At 46.2% G+C, this 22,505-nt stretch overlaps 1 long non-coding RNA gene across 1 annotated transcript in view; it reads right to left on the bottom strand.

The window, feature by feature from the left end:
- LOC139057892 (uncharacterized) overlaps window positions 1-8,559 on the bottom strand; it is a 69,113-nt gene extending 60,554 nt beyond the window's left edge. The window contains exon 1 of the long non-coding RNA XR_011513072.1: window positions 8,471-8,559. This is a non-coding gene — a long non-coding RNA (uncharacterized lncRNA). The remainder of the gene's footprint in view (window positions 1-8,470) is intronic.
- Between the last annotated feature and the right edge of the window lie 13,946 nt (window positions 8,560-22,505).

The following is a 22,505-nucleotide window of genomic DNA, read 5'->3' as shown; positions in this document are numbered from 1 at the left end:
CGCGCACACACACACACAAAAGAGGCCTGTACACTGCGGGACTTCCGCCAGACCGGCAGACACTCGAAATGGTCATGGTGAATTCGGAAGTCACGTTTCATTTCGACGAGGCCTGGTGGAAGAAGGTCGGGTGAGAGAAAGTTCCTTTCTGCACGGGGTGCGGGACGCCAATCATCGCAGGAGCAGTCACGCCTCATTTCGACGAATAAGGTCGCGTGAGAGAAAAGTCCTTTCTACACGTGGTGCGGGACGCCAATGATCGCAGGAGAAGTCACGCCTCATTTCGACGAAGATGGTCGGATGAAATTCCTTTCTGCACATGGTGCCAGACGCCAACCCTAACACCACTCTTCGGTGTTCTCTTCGTCGCCGCTAACACGGAGCAGTGCCAGAGCATATGACTAAGATCTGTGGTGTCGTTACATCTCAGAACAAGGTTGGGCACCACAGTTTACGTACTACAGTCCAGGCATACGAAACACCGGTGGACACATGTGCGCCTAACCTTGAACACAGCGCAGATAAGAAGCGCGCCGGCGCACGTATGTCAGTTGCTGTCAGCTCTTCGCGGAAGGCATTGAATTCATACATTCAGACAACCTGAAATGTTTCTGAACATTTTACTCACAGAATGTCTATCCTCAGGTGGCAGCAGCTGCCAGAATTGAACCCCAATAACTTTGTTCCTTGAGTTGTAGTGTTACTGAGTAGAAAGCCCGGATATTCAAGTGAAAAATATCGTGTTAAGTACCTTGAAATTTTGCAATTTATGCACCATTTTGAAGGACCCCTGTCTGCTTAGAAGATTTCACATTGATTTGTAAGTATAATTTGGTTTCTTTCTATCGTAAACGTAAAAAATTTCGATGAGAGAGCTTAACAGGTTTGCCCTAAGAGAGCATCTCCGCCTTTCATGTGAGTTTCAACAAGAAGCCAGGAATCAACCTGCCGAGAGGAAGGTTTCCTCCAAAATAATCTCGCCTGACCATGTGCAGCTTTTTTGGATGAAGGAATGTCAGAGAAAAAGAAGGAAAACAGCATGTCACCAATTTTTTCTACAGACCTAACCACTGCATTTAGCCATTAATTACCCTTCATCACCCATTGGGCTGGAACTAATGCTCTAGAGACGGTAGAGGACATTAGCCTGTTGGGTTTATTGACACTTATCATGAGGTGAGAGCACTGTTCTACTGGATGACCTTGAGATAGTGTAAGTGCAGTACAAAGGACGTCAGAGGGACAAAGGACGAGCTACAGCCATTGACTTTGCCCTGAGAGCACAAATATATTTTAGGGCTCTGAATGGGGAACCATCGACGACCAGGCGCCGCATATCGCAACATCGCATCATTGTCGACTAAATAAAAGCAAATGCATCCTACGTAGATACGGAATAAGAATGGCTGTGGAAAACAGCGGAAGTTATCTGTGGTAAGCCCACCATCGAAGCAGGACACTGCTGTCCACAAATGATAAGGACTCGGAAGTGGGCTACATGAGAGCCATCGAAAGACGCTCCTTGCCTCAACTGAGGTAACCGAACATAGCGTGCAAGATATGCGTGGTGTCTATGAGCCCCTGTCATTTTCATTAAGCGCTATATTGATCCATTCTTTATTCGAAATATCCTTTCTTTCATTCATTCGCGCATTTGTTAATGCGATGTTTTGCTCCGACAGTTGCAATTGCACCCTTCTGATAGTGTCGGTCGCTTGTCATGTCTCAAAAAATAATCAGCAAAAAAAATGTCCGTAGTACATGACAGAACCTGCATCTATTCGAGCTATTACGGACCTGTTTTTGAATAGTGAATGCATAAAGGTTCCTTGCAAGCACCTGTCATTCAATGTTTTAGCCCTGAATAAAAAAAGAACGTCGAGGAATTTCACCACTGTACGTAACTAAAAGTAAAGAGGTGAGCAGCCTTGTCTAGACCACGCCGCCAGGGCTCAGCGGAGCAAGGCAGCGCCGTCTAACGTTAGCCGCTGGGTTCGAGATAGATGCGTACTGCGCATGCATGGTAAAGAGAGCCGGGTGCCTGCTCATCGCTTCCTTGTCTTGTTCTAGTTCCCAGCTTCGGCATTCGCTTCCCGCCGCAAGGGCCGCGCTACGCGCCTATGTGGTTTTAACATGGCGTTGCCACGGCGGCCAGAGCATGCAGTGCCATGCTGCACTGTTTCACGCGTGTCGCGAGGCGGACAGGCAAATAAGAGCGAATGTTGATGGGTGACCGCGCGTTTCTGCGGAGCTGGCAAGTTCGCCGTTCTTTATAGATACAAGATGTCATCCGTCGTTGCAAGCACGCAGTACAAAGGCAAGCAAACAGACAACACGGCCGGTTAGCATGGTGCGTATACAAGAACGCATGGTCACTCGCTATCACTCGCACTTGCTTGCTTGTCCATCTGGTTGAACGTGTAAAACATGGCGCTGCACTAGCCGCCGTGCGAACGCCGTATTAACGCCACATAGACATGCAGCGTGGCCCTGGCGGCGGGAAGCGAACGCACGAGGCGGGAACTGGAACCAGAAACCCACGAGCGGACACTTGACTCTTTTTGCCGCGCACGCGCGGTGTACACCTATCTCGAACCGAGCGCCTAACATTAGACGGCACTAACTTGCTCGGCGGAGCCCTATCGGTATGTTCTAGACAAGGTTCCTCTCCTCTGTGCACCTCAAAAAAAAAGTAAATGATGGGGTTTTACGTGCCAAAACCAATTTTTGGTTATGAGACACGCCGTAGTGCAGGACTCCGGAAATTTTGACCGCCTGGGGTACTTCAACGCGCACCTAAATCTAAGTACGCGGGTGTTTTCGCCTCCATTGAAATTCGGCTGCCGTGGCCGGTATTCGGTCCCACGACCTCTTGCTCAGCAGCCCAACACCATAGCCACTGAGCAACCACGACGGGTTCTGTGCATCCAGAACAGGAGCAATTGTCAATCAAACGGCTTACCCCCAAATTGGCCCACATCATTCATTCAGCAACCTTTTCGCTGGTTCATAATGCACTCGGGGGTGTCAGTTGCGCTCGCATGAACGTAAAATATCCATGTCACTAAGCAAAAAGGGACGTCATGTGATCGTGCCCGTTTTGGTTACGGATAAAACCTTGACCTTGGTGAGATTTGGCAGCTGACTTTTTGTTGACTTTGTATCTATTCTTACCAGCCGTGGCTGCTTTGTGGTTATGGTGTTTGGGTGCTAAGCACGAGGTCGCGGGATGCGATCCCGGCCACGGCGGCCGCATTTTGATGGGGGTGAAATGCGAAAACACCCGTGTACTAAGATTTAGGTTCACGTAAAAGAATCCCAGGTGGCCGAAATTACTCCGTGGTCCCCACTACAGCCTGCCTCATAATCAGTTCGTTTTGGCACGTAAAACCCCATATCTTTTTTTTTAGCCTGTTATAACTAGTTGCACAGTTGTCTTTTTCTGAACGCCGTGCCTTTCGAAACATCAACGTTCATCATCGCATTAGGCGGCATTTATGCGCCTGTAATCACGAGCTATTACTACCAGTTTTCGCCACAATGTGGGAGTCACATTCAGATAACTTGTTTTGCGAGAAACCATTTCGTCGCTGGCAGGCGTCCAGGCTCAAGTCCTCTCTGGTTGCGATCGGCGTGCATGCCGGGACCATCGCTGAGGTAAAGGCAAATCAGCGGTGGCACCTACAAAGAGTAGTTCTATAAAAGCGGGTGCTGATCTTTGCCATTGCTATAGCAGCACAAAATCGCGGACATGTTATTTTGCATTAGTTTATTTACAAAATACTGCCAGCCAAACTGGACCCAGGCTGGAAGGTTGATAATGTAAGCACAAAACAACAAAAAAAATATGCACGAGCATTCAGAGACAAAGTGCCATTCTGAAAGTGTGACGATAGTCATTAAGGCGCTCCAAGAATCGATAACGCATACCAATGACAATGGTAGTGTGTCTCATTTGAGTGCAAGGGGCAGATGAGAATAGTTATAAACATTGCTCGGTCGAGAGCTTAGGAATCACGGCGATATAGTACTTGTTAGCCGGCAGTATTAACCTTGAATTTTTTATTCGTTTTCATTTTGAAACGCTATTATGACAGCATCAAGGCGTTGCACGTACGTAACGCACTATAACGAGGAAGCCATTGGTGAATCACCAGCGACAGAGTTCATAGTTGGAACAAAGCCAATACAACGCTGATTAATTGGCGAAGAGGGCATTTCCGCTACGGGCACGCCTATAATTAGGCGGCTTGAAGCGGAAGCTCCGTAACCAAGCGAGGAACGACTCGCGAACGCTGTGGCAAGGAAGTGTGAGTTTTGTGAGACTGCGAACTTCTCACACTAAAGGGTATTTCTTCTTTGCTTTTAACACATACCGCAGTGGCATTGCGAAGTGGGTCTATTCATTGGTTTCAACGTACTGGTCATGCAACTCGCCGTAGTTCATAACTCCGAGTTCATTTTTACCACGTGAGTTTCTTTAACGTGCATTCACAGCACTGTACACGCGCGTTACCGCTTTTCGCCCCCTACTAAACGCAGCCGCCGTAGCTGGCGATCGAGCCAGCAGCCTCATGTTGAGCACCAGAATGCTATAGCCACTGTGCGAACGTGAAGAATAATTTTCTTTCCTTTCAGGTTGGATGGTTTCTTTCATTCCCGCTGACCCCATGCCTGATACATTTTCATGTAATCTAGCCTTTCGTTATGGTGCGCTTGAGGGCGTTTCTTGTGGATGGTGGCAGTTTGAATACCTTTGCAATTGTGCCACTTTTCGCTCGAAATTCCGTTCTTTGGACTTCGTCATGACCGCATCAGACTCTTCAGTACGGGGGCTTTACCTTCCAAAACCACGATATGATTATGAGGCAAGCCGTGATGGGGGACCCCGGATTATTTTGACCACCCAAGAATCTTTAACGCGCACATAATGCACGGTACACGCACGTTTTTGCATTTCACCTCCGTCGAAATGCGGCCAGCACAGCCGGAATTTGAATACGTGCCCACGCTCTTAGTAGTGCAACACTAAACCCACTAGGCCACCGCGGCGGGTCATCGAATTTTTTAATGCAAGCTCTATGTTTGCCTTGAGCAGGACATGGCAGTAGGGTTATTGCACCGAATACAGCAGACTGGTAGCATGTATTGGTTTGGTGCTTTTCTCATATACATGGTCCGCAGAACAAAGAGCACAAGTAGCAGGATGCCTTGTTTAGAGAAAAGATGGTGCTGGTCCCACAATGGCTGGAGGTTGTGCACACAACAGACGGGCCAAACTGAATAATAAACTTAAACCTGCATTGTAATCATGTTTCAAATGAAAGGCGCAGTGGCCCTCATTGTCGTGCTCCCGTTCGGGCACGTAGAATTTCACCATGTGCCCTCAACCCATGTATCACTACCCAACACGAGCTCAGTGGACCCAGGCTGGTTTATTATAGAATTTGCCCATTGACTTTCCACAAGCTCTACGGACAAAAGCGCATCTCAGGTGGAAAACACAGCATCGTCGACCCAGCGCATCTTGATTACTAGATATCGCTCCGCTGACCTGTAACATGAAACTATTCTGCGTTGGAATCACGCGGAAGGCACGAAATAGCAGGGCCTTCGCCACTATCGGATGTCTCACCGCTGATGACGCATACAGAATCAACGATATCCGAGTGCCAGGAGGGATGCTCACGCCAGGGTAGAGATAACAGCGGCGGTGAGACCACGTGCTGCGGGATGAGAGCAACCTTGGACCGAGAAACCAAGAAACGGCTCGTCAAGTGGAACGTACACATATTGATGACCTCAGCTCTTTGTTCGCGCTAAGGTACGTGTATGTGAGTTCCTGGCAGAGGGATGCGTTGCTGCTACCACCGCAGTCGTGATAAGAAGACTACGGCACGTGCGTCGATTAGAACAGGTGCGTGCCTATGCGTGCGTGCGTCTGTGTGAGGCCTATATCACAAGCCTCGCGACTTCTTGCCCACATGGGCCTCACAGCCACACGTGTCCCATTCATCAGTTTCGTAAAAAGCCTATCTATAGGCACGAGGCCGCAAAGCGTGCGATAGAGGCATAACATAATACATGTTAACACATAACATAACATGTTAACATTAACATAACACATCGCGCGCAGTAATCTGTATATCTGTCAAAAATCATTCACGCTATAGGAGAAAGAGGTGCAATATCTGTCCGTACGTCGACTGTAACGTGTTCACGCGTGCTCTGGTACATGTTCGGGGCAATCTAGTACTAGGTGACTCGGTTAGATTGAGTGTCGTAGCCTTTGTTTTATGCCAGGTCTCGTCCTGACGTCAATCTACATCACCTATTTTCTTAATAAACTTTGGTTTTGAGTGAGCGTTCGTCCCGTTTTCTATCTTGTCCTAAACCCTTCCTCCTGCTCTCAACTTCAATTACGAATATGAACCCACTTCCCCGACGTTTTTTTTTTTTTTCTATTGCGATATGTAGGTGTCGAGCCTCATAGCAACGCAAGCTAACGTAAGCGCCGTAAGCCCCAACCAGAGAGCGAGATTGTCAACAGGAAGAGGCACTCTTTTCTGCAACCCTTTAGGGAGCGCGGCTCAGCGCCTTGGGGAAGAGGAAGGGGGATACATAGAAAAAAAGAAGAGAGGGCAGGGCTGGGGTAGGACTCTATGTTCATAGAGTCCTACCCCAGCCACAAGGAACACATTTTTGAGCTATTCTTGCAGTCGGCGGTGGCCGGCATCAGATGGCGTCGCCAAGAATAATGCGACGCTGGAGACGACGCTCACTCGACGCCGAAGTCTGTCCTTGCCAAACCAAAGCACCAGCGCCCGAAGTGGTTCGCAACGCACGGAAGCCGGCCGACGCCAAAAATCCTTCAGCAAATCGTTCCTTGTGATTTGGTCCTATGGTCGGCCGGGTCTTTATAGTGAGACACCACTGTGGTGCCATAAACCAGAGCAATCGGGCTTCACTTTTACCGAGATGAAAGTTGTGCATCCGCAAGAAAAGCAATGTTCGATACAAACAATGAATGAATGAATGAATGAATGAATGAATGAATGAATGAATGAATGAATGAATGAATGAATGAATGAATGAATGAATGAATGAATGAATGAATAATCGACAGTAATTTTATTTCGAAAAGAACAGTTCGTGGCCTATATTGGTAAAAATATCGCTGTCTCGTCATGTTGCTGTTGTCTCAGGTGCTGCAACTGCTGTGACGATACGCACATAAGCACACCTCAAGCGTGCTCCTAAAGTACACCTTGGATGCGACCAGCTAGCCGTACACACGCAGGTAAGTCGAAGTACGCGAAAGGCACGAGTGCACACGTACGAGGGAAAGTGGACATCGCACACACCGCGTTCGAGGCCGTCACGCCTCTGCCGAGCAGCTATGTGCACAGCGTCGCAGGATGAAAAACGAGCCTGAAAAGTATTGGCTGGGTGCTCCGATGGCGAAAACGCCGTCGAATATAATTTATCAGTCGACCGTGTTTTGCGAGCGAGCGCCTGCAAGTACCGACTCTCTCGCAGTGCGTTTGAACAGCCGGTACGAAAGCAGCCATGGCGCGTCAGTCTGGCTCGGCAGTAAGCTCCTATATTTCTCAAAGAGACCGGTATGGTTTTTGCAGCTGCTGCTTCGAAAAGCCATGCGCGATCTGGAAATATATGCAAGAATCCAGATATGTCGGCAATTTATTTTTTTACTTTTGGGCCAACGGCTCATGATCTCTCAAGGCGTTTGCAAATGGGGGGCTCTTAAAGATGTTTTTGCTTCGGTTATTTCTCGTTCTAGTAGGAGAAATAACGACCACGTCGACATGCTCGGGCAGCTTTCGAAGCAGCTGCTCAAAAGGGGCAGCTAGCACACGTTCCTGAACAGCCCTGCCTCTTGTGCTTTGCATAACTCAAGAAAAGAAAAGAAAATATTTGAGAGAGAGAAAAAGAACACTGCTGGGCAGTGCCAGCCCATCTGCTCGATTTAATGTCTTTCCGAGAAAGCTCCCAAAATACTAGGTGCTCGCGAAAGGCAGCAGCAATGCCGTTTCCATGTTCAAGGTCACAGTAGCAATTACCGACTTTGACAACCTTCCGGTCAAAACGGGCGAGCATCCTGGCTACCAAACCCATCGATCGAGCATTTTGAAGCAATTCGATCGACGCCTCCCCTTTGAAGTCCAGCTTGCATGTAAAATGTAGCAATTTTTATTCGAGCACATTTTCGTTAAAGCGGCGTCTTACAACGACTGCATTACTCTAACGTTTTAGCAGTTCTCTCCAAGGCGACAAGCGTCGAAAGTGTGCCGCACTGCAAGTGAGCGGCGCTCACTCGCAGTGCGGTAAAACGAAATTCGTTTATACGACAATTCCCACTCATGAGACATGTTCTCCTTAGATCCGAAGATAGCTTAGAGGCATAACCGTTTACCAGCCTATTTTTATTACCAACTGGTATGCTACTTACCTGAAACTCCATAGCTTGTTACACCTCCTTGGTACGTGGAGTAAGTAACCAGCCTCTCGTGTTCCTTTAGATAAAAACAGCTCTTCTTTGCCTAAAAATCAAAGAGTAAGGTGAAACATCGTGGTGGTAAGTTGACCTGTTGACGTTGCGTCCTCGATAATCATGCGAACTCGCAGCGCGCTTCGCCAATGCTTTTCAACGTCTGCGATGGCACAATGATCTATAGATAAAATTAGCGTCAGTCTTCACGAAAGCTGACGGCAGGAATAAGCCTGAACCATTTTACGTGTCAGGTTTAGGAAAGAATTCAAGGCAACGCGCGTTATAATGGGCACAAGGTGTCTCAGACGGAAATAAGCTTCGCAAGTACACGCAGGTTGCATATCTGCGTGAATCGCATTGGGTCGCAGTATGCGCCTGCGCACTCTAGCAAACGGGCAGGCGATAACAACGCTCGGTAATTATACGTACTCTCGTAAACTCGCAATCGAAGGTCGGGTGCTTTTCACGCGGGAAATATGTCGCATCAAAATAAAACACTCGAGCGCCGAGCACTTGAGATTGCGAAAGTATCTGACGCGTCGTCAGTGCAAGAGCTCAATGAGCCCTTGTTTTCATGAGCTCTCGAACTCGTGACGTTCATAGTTCCATCGCCCCACGATCGAACTATCTCGCTGTTTGACGGTTGCTGTTCGTAGTCGTGAAAGATCTTTCGTTGTTTTCAACCGGAAAAAAGCACAAGGCAGTTTGGCTGTTATAAAGCAGGCGGCACAGTTAATAAGTGGCTGATTGAGGAAATTTTTGGAACTGGTTTTCATTTTCACTGAGCTAAACGCGAATGGTCTAACTTTCTATTCTGACTTTGGAATTTGAGCGCTTTGAAGAAAAACATCTCAGCGTGTATATTCTGTCCGAATACTCTAGAGCTGTATGACCAGCTTAATAAATAACCATCATTCCCAAAAACAATGCAGGAACGCCAATCTTCAGGCGCATAGGCCAGCATCTCACAAATGCTCACAAAGGGCTCTTCAAGTGATGCGCCACTCTGTCACTTCCTCTCCGAAACATTGCCCCTTCATACTTTTGCAGCAGCTGCTTCTGGCTTCCAAGCAACACTATGTGACAGAGTAAAGAAGTGCATTTGTGCTTCTTCTGGATCAGTTGTAGATAGCAGAAACCAGCAGTAATCGCTACCGGATTCGGTAGTTTTGCACATGAGTGTCTTCGAGTTAATATTGTTCGAAGCAGCTATTACCAGCCTCCGGTCAGCAGTAGTCGTCTTCACTGTGTGTTTCTCACCTTTTTCAGTTCCCATCAACAACACTGTCCTTCGTGGCTCTGGAATTTAGCAATCACATTTCCATCACTCGAAAAAAGAAACTAATTAGCCTGCAGCCATAAATGAATTCCAGCGATGGTACAGCGCCTTTCCGGCTTAAAACACGCTGGCTGGTGCAGTGGACGTAGTTAAAACGGGACAGGCTGCATCTGTGTCACCAAGGACGCCCAGGTACCCAAGGGCAAACGCTCTTAACATTTCTGCATTAATACTCAATTTTATGCACCACCCTGACTACACACATAGCTAAGTTTCCACGGCAGGGATCCAGCAAGTAGAGCCACCAACTTGCCGTAGCTTCGTCACAAGCGCACAATTTCTGGAGGCTGAGCAAATGTCACTATACTTAGTGTTTGTGCAGAGCTCGAAGCAGTGGAGCGTGCATTTCTCGAGAATGCAAAGGTGGTTAAGTGCGACATTAATGGCCTTTTGGAAGGAATTAGCAGGAATCGTCTTCGTCGCATATGATCTCTGTAATTTCACCATCTTTCTGATTGGCGAGGAAAGACAAATAGACTGAAAAATGTCGCGATCAGTAACGATGTTGCTGTCAACACACAAGCAATTACTTTGCATCGCAAACTTCTTCCGTCTTTGCAGCTAGTTGCCGTCCTGGATCCACGTCAACGATGTCTGGATCTACCTAAATATGGTTTCTGCTGCTTTTAAGAGCGACATGCAAGTTGAATCGTTCGCAATGCTTCTTGCACTGGGTCCTGCAGGCGCGCTTCCTACGTATGTAACCACAATATCAGCTGGGCGCTGGGCGCCGTGACCTCCATGACAACGCCAAACCGTTCCCGAGCACAGCGTAGCCGGAACGTAGCAGCCCAAAGTTCCGGTCTTCAGTATTGATCCGTTGCTTCATTGTTACACGTCTTTCTTAATAACGAAGCGATGACACTGCAGTGTGACGGATACATGTATCCGTCAGATGGTACTGGCCTTTGATGCTGGCATTGACAATGTTTAAAAAGCGCCGTTTTTTTATTTCCCTGCTAAGACAACTACGAGAGAGTGCCATAGAGAAGTTAAGTGGTCCAAACTTTGGAGTTCTTAGAGCCTTGCGTGATGCTATCTCACTGCTGGTGCCAGATGAAACGTTATTTCACTGACGACCGTTCCAGATAGCTTAATTGCCTGTAATCGCTTATACACCAACAAGGTACCACGTCTAAGGCACCTGGTTTGTTAATCAGCTAACGATCACTTTTTAACGATAAATTTCTTTTTATATTCTCTTCGGCTTTTGTCATTGTATAGCATAGAGCCGTGCATGCCGCTTTTAATACCAGGATCATGCCATGCCACGCGATGAAACATGTATAATGAAAATTGAAGTGTGTCTTGTGGTGGGAGCAGCATAGGAAAGGGCGACATAGGCGACATAGGCCACAGAAACACACGCAGCAGGAGAGCTGCGATACGCGAAGTGCATTGTGCAAGATGCAGTGCCAACAAGCTTAGCGTCGCAACCTTTTCAAGTGGATTGCTACAAAATAAGGTGTGTGGTTTCTAAGAATGTGTTCGTTGTACAGGCGTTTGAAATGAAGGGCTCTCTATACGATATCAAAAGAAGTGCCTGTTGGCATGCCAGCGCGATAACAGGGCAGCCCACGGAAGCCGTTCCCGGTTCCTTCCCGGTTCCCAACGCGCCACTCATTGGGCCTATAGATAGCAGGGCTGGATCTCTCTGTACCACTGAAACACGCGTATCAGTCACATGGGTAGTCATGCGCAGATGTCGCTAGGAAACTACCACTCACTACACATGTAATTCAGTGGCAGTGATACGGGAAGTTCCGTGAGAACGGAACCCCTGATAAGAGGAAACCTCTATTTGGAATCTCTCCTGTGAGATTTCTAATGCTTCAATTTTTTTTTTTTTTTTTACATTTCGGGCACCTCGCCGATTTTCTCCGCTCCTGTACCCCCTTAGTTAACGTGGTAGCTGTATATTACATTCTTATGTTTATAAAATTAACAATGTTAAAGTCAGTTCACTCTTTCGACGTTTCTTTTTATTAGATTATGTCTTTTTTGGAAAAGTGGTGCAAGCCGATCGCTTTATTTTTCTTTAGCCTTAAGTTATTCGTTGCTCTTCTTCCCAATTTTCGTTATCTCCTTCTTGGGGCTAAGATACATGGAAATTAGGCTTCTCGTCATCGCACATACCATAAAAGTGCTATATTTGACTTAAACCTATTGAAGTCCCGTTGGGTGTTTTATTAAAACGTGATGTACAAGACACCGTGCAAGGAGTGTGACGTGTCGTACATCGGTGAGAGCGGAAATTTTAAACGGCACTTGAACCAAAACATGAATGACGTCACCAAGGGCCACAAAGCCGCGAACGCCCTGGCGAAACATCATGAACTAACCGGACACATCATTGACTGGGACTCGGCCACCATCATCGCAAAAGAGAAACACTTATCTGCTCGTTTGCCTTTAGAATAATTTTGCATCCACTCAACTAGAAGCACGGTAAACAGAACGCGGGGTAATCTTACCCAGATATACACCCGAACGCTGAGCCACCTCACCTATAAATAGCCGCGCGCCCATGCTTACATCTTCGTTGTGATCAAGGGACCCGTACTGAGCCCAAAACGTCTGTCCTTTAATTTTCTTGTATTCTTGGCAAGTGCACGTTTCTTGGCACCAATATGTTTCCTCGCCAGACGAGTTTTCGTCGAACACTTGACTTTATTGAAACGGGTGTATTTGGCATCACTCGCTATATTTCGAACAGTGTGCAACAAGGCTAGCATGAGGTTGCTTCGTTGCTAGGCCAGTTTGGCTACGGCCAACTAACGCGATAAGGCGGTTCAGAGATTGACCGAACTGATGATCAGAATGGCGCCCTTAGAGCTTAAAAATTGTTTAAGATGTTTATCAATTCATTTTCTCTGTCACATTGACTAGCACGGATAAATGGACAGCATTTGGTTTCGTGCTGTTTTAATTTCAAATATTTTTTTCAAGTACGTGATGGTTACCGCACGCTTCGTAACGTCCCAACGTTAAAATTTATATATAGTGCAGCTCTATCTTAGGGCTACACCAGGAGTGTAAAAGAAAAAATTATTAATCTTCAGTAAAATGAGCAAAAGGACATCAAAGCAGGAGTGAGCAAACAATGGGAGTAAATTGTCATAGGAAGCAGAACATAAGCGAAGAATAAATAATTATAGTATAGGTAAAAAAGATTAAGTATGCCAAAAGTATTCACATTTTGCGACAAAATACTCATTGAATAACAAGGAACGAACTGCCACTAGACAGTGAAATCCAAACTTCTGCTTCACACAGAAAGAAAGCATTATTTGAACCCACTGTAACCGGCAAAAAGAAAGACATGATTTACCTTAACAGCATGAGGAATACGAGTGCAACTTTCGTTTAGCCCATAAGCCAAGCGGGGCGTTAGTTATTAATGAATGGAGTGATTCCTTAGCGCGTCAGATCCTACTAGTGTCCCTATATTATAGGATTATTTACTCGCCAGACGAGTATATTCGCAACTCCAGCAATTAATGCGACACCTAACGGCAGTAGGGAGAAACGAAATACGGAGGTCCAGTCGCCGTGCGTGCCGTAGAGGCTGCTGTCGCGGACGGAAGAATGAAGCTGCTAGCAAAGAAAAAGCGAACGGCCAAGCAGTTCTGCTGTGTTCCTCGGTGCGTGCCAGCGAGATGGAAGGACAGCGATATTTCCGTTCACGCACTTCCCTCCGAGTGGAAAGGCTGAAGCCGCAGCACCAGGTGGATCGCTAACCTCCGCATCGGCAAGGCTGTGACGCTTACAGTGACTGTTTGCTCACGGCATTTTGCACGGGATAATTTCTCCTTGCCAGGTGAGACACTATTGTGAACTTGTGAACTCGACCCTAATGCATGACCATTGTGCGTGGCCATTATACATGTCGCTGTGTCACCTTATGTAAACACGTTTCGCATTGCGGGCACTGGCGATTGGGCTATGCATTATTTGCTGCATATGTTAGCCGCAACGCGAAATTCGAGCACAGGTTCGAGACCTGTCACAGCGGTTTCTCCGAGGAACGTCTCTTCTGCACTCGTTAACCACATTGGCTGTAATTAGAGCTCATGTTCGACGCTTCACAGCGGTTTCTGCGAGCAACGTCACCTCTGCGCTCGTTGGCTACACCCGGCTGTAACTCGGGAGGCTTTTGATGCCCAGCACGTCTCGCGCAACTTATACGGGCGTCGGAGATTCAAATGTTTAAGAATGATGTACTAGCAAGTTCGGGAAGTGTTGAGTGTAAACGTGCCACGTATGTGGCATGCTAAAGCGGAATAAATATCATGCGTGGTGCGGATGAACTTGTAGCACAGGCGCACTGCACGCGGGCACTTCCCAGCGCGACTGATTACGAATTTGCCACTTGCACTTGAGAATCTCCGACGTGCTCAAGAGTGGCCATATGACACTGGTATTTCGCACCAACGGCGAGCCTATCACGTTCATTGCAGAAGTTTGCCACTTACGCGACAGCCACATGTCAATTTTACACGCGTTTGCTAGTTTCGAGGAAAATTTACGGCGTCCGCCATCTACTGACGTGTCGCATATGTATGTACAGTATTAGTACCTAAGCTAGCTTTATCTGTGTTATTAAATCATCCCCAAGTCAGTGGCAAAACTACTCCGGTCATGTGGTGGTGTTTGCACCTGTATACTTTGCGTTATGAGCAGCTTTCAACTACGTTTTGCAGATGCTACATTCGGTGTACAACGTTGCACAGCCTTGCACACTCAAACCGTGCTTCATTTCCTTGCAAATGTTTTTTTATAAATAATGTGGCCTTGTTTCTGAGGTAAAAAGAAAAAAATTCTGGGTGCAGCCCATATTGAGGCACAATAAAGCATAAACAATTCATTTATTTTTTCAGATGTAGCATGTCAAAGACAGCGGCTGAAAAAAATGCAGTACCAACTGAAAACCTGCCAAGGACGTCATGTTATGATGAGAACAAGGATGCTCATATGAAAGAGCTTTCACTGGCAAGACTTCGCCGACGTGTGTATCGGTCAGCCAGAGTAAGTTAATTTGACTACATGGTGCAGCACTTATATGCTTATGGTACATACACCATGTCTACAAGCATGCAATAGATGTCAACACCTTTTAATGCATTACAGAATGAATCAAGCAAAGAAACTGTTGCCTCCCCATTAGAAGCAAAGTGTTGCCCCATGCACCTGTCAGCACGACCACCATGGTAAATTGGCTGCCTGCAACTTGTGCACACATTGCTTCACCACTAATTCCTTGGGATTAAACTCTGACATTGCAGGACGATCTCCCATCCCCAGACCGCAACAGCATGGACCAAATAAGTGACAAAGGAAATATGGTAATTTCTTTTTGTATATGTATGTGTTGTGGTAGCTGTCTTTACCTAGACGGTGGCATGCTTTCTGGATTTACATCGTAAAAGCATTGTAGCACGTGGTGTGTGATGGGTGCACATTAATTGCAACTTGTGCACGCATTGCTTAACCACTGGTTTCTTGAACTGAACTCTGTCTGACATTGCAAGACGATTTCCCATCCCCTAACAGCATGGACCAAAGCCTTGCAAACACCATAAGGGACAAGGACATAGCAAATATGGCAATTTATTTTGTCTATATATTTGTGATGTGCTAGCTGTCTTTACCTAGCCGGCAGCATGTTTTCTGGATTAACTTCGTGAAAGGATTGTGGTGTGTGATGGGTGCAAATTAACTGATGCAAAAAGCCTGGCTTTCCTACTTCCAACATTGAATTTAATACATTGACGTGCATTATTGGAATGACAAAAAGAAGCTGCATTTCGCGTCAGATATGTCAGACATTACAACTCTTGCTTTTGTTTTGTGACAGGAATGTGCTTGCCAACCTGGCCTCCGGACATTAATGGCAGAGTACTCAAGAGAAGAAAAAGACGTGGCAAATTTCCTACTAGAAATGGCTTCACGGACAAGGCTTACAGAAAGCAAGGCTGCCCAAGTGACATCGGGTACTTTTCCACAGAAGTTTGTGAACACGATAAATAGTAGCAACGTAAATACATTCACAGGCCTGCCATCATTCGATGTTCTGAATGCTCGTGTGACGTGCTACACAAAAATTCATCCACTTTCAGGATGGCACTAGTTATGTGTAAAAACAATTGCATTGACATTGGTGAAATTGAAGCATATTTCCACTGCATTCTTGAGTCACCTTTTTAACTGTTCTCTAACTACATGTAGCAACATAATTGCAGAGACTGCTCAGTTGACGTGTGAAATTTTAAAAGTAACTGTGGCTGTGCCACCAAAAGATGAATTCCAGTGGCACATTTGCATATTCGGCATTAGGTGATTCACCTGAAGTCGTGCCATGGCTGGCGATATTGCAAGTAGCCTGTATTGCATAGAGGCATTTGTGCGTGTGACCTTGGCTCCATCAAAGCGTGGCGGCCTTGAGAGTAAGTGCGGTCTTCTGTTTGGAAATCCAGCATTTTTTATGCCACTCAGCCACTTCATACTTTTCAGACACGGTCGTTGCCATGTGATCTACATGCTGCACTTGTTTGCATTGGCCAAACCTGCAGACTTCAACTTCAACACACTTTTTGTAAATTAGCAATGCACATTCTTTTGCAACTTGTATTCTTCATTGAAGTGCTGATTTACACTACGCATTCTGATGCAAGTTTTCATCTTATGGTGTTCCGAGATATTTGCAGTTCACTTATGATCTGTGTGCATAGAGTTGTGGTTATTCTTCAATGGCTGTTTGTTGTCCCTTTCCTTACTTGTATTTTTTCACAAAATAAACCACATGCACTCAATATTTTGTTCACTGTACTTGCCTCATACGTTTTACTCAAGCCCATTTTTGTCGCACTTTTTAGCATATGAGGGTATATCTGGCCAAACAGAACATGAGAAGTAACATGGAACAGTGTCAAACCTGCATACGATGAGTATTTAAAAAGTTTGGCCACCAGAGTTGAGTACTCTGAAAGAATGGTTTGATTCAAATGACCCCAGCTGGTATATGTACCATAATTTATGCTTCTTCCCAGTATGTTGAATACAGTGCAAATGGCTGTCCTGGGAAGCATAACTAAACCACTGGTAATACAACATGGGGAGACACTTGTGCAGACTTAACATCAGTGAATGATAATTATTGACCTCCAGAGAGCATATAGAGCTGTCCTTACTATCAACATATCAATAAATGGAAAGTAAGTAACATAAAAGTTTAACATGCACTTAAAGCACTTAACAAACACTTAAAGGGGCACTGAAACACTTCTGACTGATCATAGTTACCTCACTACAAAAGGACACCGCCTGCTGCAAAAATTTTTCGAATCATTGAACTGTAAGCGGAATTAGTAGTTATTGCACTGATGCATTGCTTTCTCCTTTCGCCTCAGCTAGTGTGCTGGAAGCTACACGGTGCATGGCAAGGTACCAAGGTCCTGGTCAAGTTTTTCTTTTATCCATTGCTACTTGTGGTTCAGGCATGTGTGGCACTCTCTAAACGCGACATGGACGCCTGGAGCTACATCACTTACAGAGACCAATAAATACACACGGCTGTCTGATCGTCCTGCGAACAGAGCTTGTGGTGGTCGTGGTATCTATATTATGCGGCATGCCAGTTTCAGGGCCCCTTTAAGAAGGGCACTAACAAAGACAACAAAAGTTGGTTCCATGAGTTCTGCCTGAGTCGCCACTGATATCACGCAGTTGCTCGAGCACAAATTGTGAAACAATAACGTATGAGCCATAGGAAACGAACAGTCATGTCGGCAAAAAAATAAAAAAAGCAGGATATGTATTGTGATAGGTAACCCCAAGCGCCACAGCACAAGGTGAAGCTAAGTTGCAGTTCGGCACATAATAGGATCTCTTCTGCTTACAACGGTGCACGCACATGAACATTTCACTTTACTACGATCTTTGCAATATGAACAGCATTGAAACGCAATGTAGAGATGAAACATTAAAGGGACTGACAACTACACCAAATGTTCCAGAATAAGGTGCCAGGAAAAACAGCCGAGTTGTGCTTGCACTTTTGCGACAATCCAGCAGTGCACGAACACTTTGCCTCCACGATCGATGGGTCCCGGAATGCGTCGGCGATTCTCACCACAATCTCGTGCGGGTCCGCTGTCACGCCGGAGGTTTGCACACACGCGCGACCACTTGTACTTGATTACTCTTTGTACCACTGGTACCGACTAAAATGACGTGCTCGGCGTCCACTACCCGTTCTCCCCCCACAAAACAGCGTGAATTAACATCGCAGTGCAACAAACCTAAAGTTTTCACCAAAGAAAGCGTACGCGGGGACCTCCGTAAAGCCGCCATACTGCACAGTGTAGCCAGACCGGGTCAGGCTTCGCAGCGCCCCCTAATGTTGATTTGAGTTGCGAATAGGGATACTCGTCTACGATCTCGTCTACTCGTCTACTCGTCTACGTCGGATACTACGAGTATATAGGGATATGGGGATACCAGGCGCGATATAGGGAGCTGCCGCTCCCTATATCGCGGCGATGAATCTGCGGCTTCCCAAGGCTATGACTGGCTTTGGTCCGTCATCGGGGACTGCATCGAAAATGCGACGAAGCATGTCAAGTGACAGTGAGGACAACCCGTTGTACTCCGCATCGGCTAATGAGTCCTCGGAAGAAGGTTTTAAGCCTGTGCTGCCCCGCAAGTCCAAATGAAGAATCATCAACGCATCTTTGGAGTCAAATACGTCGACCATCAAAACTGCGCCTCAACGCTGGTCTCATGCCACTCTAATTGTTCCGGATAACGCCACTCACAATGTCTTGAACAAGCAAGCTCTGTCTTACTTTTTTGAAAACTCAGCGCCGAACGAGGTCAAGGATGTGAAACCCAACACCAGGAAGAATGTTCTGGTGATTGGTGTTATGAACAGCAGTGCACTAAGCAATCTGCAGCATGTAACGCACCTGGGTAACATCAAGGTCCGATCCGCCGCACCAATAGAGAGTTCCACTATGAGAAACGTCCATGATAGCCAGTGATACCACCGTCAATGCACGCGTCTGTCGTCTTGGTAACACAGGTGGTATGGGAATAGGGTTCAAGCGTGGTTCCAAACCTTGGAATATACCACGTTTTCGCACTAACTGTAAATTACAAATATTGTCTTACAACCTGCCCCATGTTCTAAACACGTTAAACACACAATAGGATATACCAAAGCTGAGCTGCGGCAATATTTTGTTGAAATGTGATTTTATCTCTTCTTTATGTTTTCCTTGATTATTCCTATTTAATTCTGAACATTATTCCTATTTAATTATGAACACATGTATTCTGTATGTATAACTGGTGAATGTTTTCTCTTTATTGACTGTAACTATTATATGTGTGCCTGATTTCTGTACCACTCGCGTACTACTGCTTGCAGGGGTTTTCTGGACATAGTCAAGCTGCTCATACAGCTTTTCGCCAGAAAACCCTTCAGTTGAACCTGGAAAATAAAACTTGCTTGTTTGCTTGCTTGGCTTTGCTTTGCTTTGCATTGCTTGTGCTTGCTTGTGCTTGCTTGCTTTGTTTGTGCTTGCTTTGCTTGTGCTTGCTTTGCTTGTGCTTGCTTTGCTTTGCTTGCTTTGCTTTGCTTGCTTTGCTTTGCTTACTTTGCTTTGCTTGCTTTGCTTTGCTTGCTTGCTTTGCTTGCTTGCTTGGCTTGCTTGCTTGGCTTGGCTTGCTTTGCTTGGCTTGGCTTTGCGCGTGCCACTACCAGGTTAGACAGCTTATTCCTAAATTGCTGCAATATGTAACTGTGAGAAGATTGGCCCTGTGAAGGACGTAAGCAAAAACACTGCAGTCTTTTCCCGGTGCGCCGAGGCTCACCCAGAAGACAGCTGTCATGCAACGAATTTGAACTGTCCCAGCCATCATGGTTCTCCCAGTGCCTCTTCTAATGACTGTCCAAAAATTAAGAAATAGTTTTTTGTCCCTAAAGAAATGGTTGGTGACAACTCAGATCACAAAGAGGCCTCTAGGCCTCTGTTGATCGACCGACGAAGATGACGTCGCCGCCGACGGGCCTTACGCAGGCATACGACATCTTCAAAAAAATGCTTCTCCTCTTCGACAGACACCACCACCTGCAGTTCCAAGAGAAGCAAACGCGAAGTCGGAGTGTCAGAAAGCTGGGAAATCTCTATGTACAAATGAATGGCCTTCGCTTCCACATGCACAACATATACAAGAGCTGTAGCGCGTTCCACTACCAGTACCGTAAGATGCTCCTTCAAATGAAGTGCGACATACGGCTCGGGAAGTTATATCATTGCTGCGATCTTTAATGGATGCCATCCGTGAGTTGTTGAACAACATGCACGCAACGTCAGCCAGAAGTACAATGAAAGTAGCGTGCACACTAAGTCTGGCACTAGCAGAACCTAAGTAGAACCATGGCTCTATATTTCCAAGGGGAGGTCTAAAGATCAGCAATATTTCGGTAGAAAGCCCGGGGACTGACATCACGCATAGCGGATTTCCGTCTCTTTGTGTACGCCTACAGGTTCCCTATTATTGTCATCTGCGAGCCGAACCTGTCAAACTAAATCAGGATTCATACTTAATAATAGCACGAAAACAAAAAAAAATATGGGGCTTTACGTGCCAAAACAATTTTCTGATTATGAGGCACGCCGTAGTGGGGGACTCCGGAAATTTCGACCACCTGGGGTTCTTTAACGTGCACTTAAATCTAAGTACATGGGCGTTTTCGCATATCGCCCCCATCGAAATGCAGCCGCCGTGGCGGGGATTCGATCCCGTGACCTCATGCTCAGCAGCCCAACACCATAGACACTGAGCAACCACGGCGGGTTGCGCGAGAACAACGGAAGACACCGAGTTAGCAGGACACAGGACGAGCGCTGTCTAGCAACTGAAGTTTGGGTGCAAACATTTCTTCGACAAAAGTTACATTATAGTGAAGTACAAAGATAGAAGGGCACGTGAACTTACTGAAGCCTTACTTATAGAAAGGCTGCACTGTGATTATATATTTGAGCCATCTGTCGTTTTGCTAGATTGTGAAACCCACTTGCTGGGTAACTATTTCCACGTGCCTTAGATTCCCTGCGCGCACAGGCAGTTGGTTTATTCTTGTTTTCTCTTACAAGCGTTTTGTTCAATAAATTTCGCTTGTTAGACAGCGCTCGTCACGTGTCCTTCCAACTCTGTGTCTTCCGTTGCTTTCGCGCTGCTTAATAATATGCATCTTTCCCAACTCGCCCATATTTCTACCTTACTAAATCAGGATACCAGGATACGTCAACGTTCGGTTAATATAGTAAGGCTGGTAGTAAGGTGTTTGTTCACTTACACTCTTCAGCCTGCGCCGCCTGATGACGATAATCAATACATAGGCCCAGCAATAAAGAACAATAAACTTACTATAACTGTCGAGGGGACTTGCTTATCTCTATGCAGTCGTTTTAACTGCACGAAACTACAAGTCATACGCTCATCTTGTTCTGGTCCGTGTGTTATCACCTGGGACTTCAACCCGCATCATACACTGGGGAAGTTCAAAAATCAACGCAAGAGGCACAAGTTTAATATTGTTTACCTGTGGCAACAAACTTTGGTTCTTGAACGACAACATTTCTACGTTCTTACTTGATTCAAGATACAGCAGTTGCCTTGACTTGGCTTTCGTATCGTGAAATCTGGTTAGGCCTGTGGAATAGTCCACGGATACTGAAACACAAGGGAGTTGCCATATCCGTAAGTATGTCAAGATCAGAGGACTGACATCTCGAAGTTCGTGTGGCACGAATAAACAGTTGAATGGTTTATATTCTAGATTGTCTTGAAAGACTTGTGCCTACAAAACACCTCAATGAACCTGGAAGAAGCAATCAAGATGTCAAGGCTACAGTGCGCGACACCACGCGTGCACTAACGGGCTGTTCTAAGTTCACTGAATTCCATTCTGCTTTGGAGCATCTTCGAGCAATCCGACCTCATGCTGAAAGAAGGCACATACGTAGGAAGTCAATCGAAGACGTAAGGACATTCAGACGCTTACAAAAGCAGATACAACACCGATTAGACAAGCTAAAGTCACAATGTTAGAAAGCCTTCTGCGATTCGCTAGACCCCCGCAAGACTCTACCTTAATATGGAGAACGATACGAGACCTCCGAATGACGCCCGTTCAGCAGTCCCCATTCAAGGATCTAGCCCTCCTTTAACAGCGACCATATATTGCTGTTCAAGAATATTTCTGTGTGAGAAAGTCCAGCCAAGTGACAGTTCCCACCATTCTAAACTTCTATTAGCCCTCTGCCACCGTGTGATCTCCGCATGGACCTGCCATTTTGCGCCCATGAACTCGAGGCGGTACTTGCTTTGTGCATGCATACAACACCAGGACCTGGTAGAATTTCATACAGAGCCCAGCGCTATGTTCCTGAACAGGCACAAAGTATCTTACTTGATATCCTCAATGAATCATGGTGAGATGACGTGGTTCCCCTAGGCTGTAAGAGTAGTCACCTAGTTCCAATTCTGAAGCCTGGCAAATTCTCTTTGGAACACTCGTCATTTCATCCGATAGCATTGGCCAGCTGTATAGGCAAGATGATGGAGAGGATGATCCTTGAAGGT

The sequence above is a fragment of the Dermacentor albipictus genome, chromosome 3 (assembly GCF_038994185.2).
Source record: "Dermacentor albipictus isolate Rhodes 1998 colony chromosome 3, USDA_Dalb.pri_finalv2, whole genome shotgun sequence".
Lineage (NCBI taxonomy): Eukaryota > Metazoa > Arthropoda > Arachnida > Ixodida > Ixodidae > Dermacentor > Dermacentor albipictus.
The sequence above is the reverse complement of the archived record's forward strand: the minus strand, read 5'-3'. Positions and strand labels throughout refer to the sequence as shown.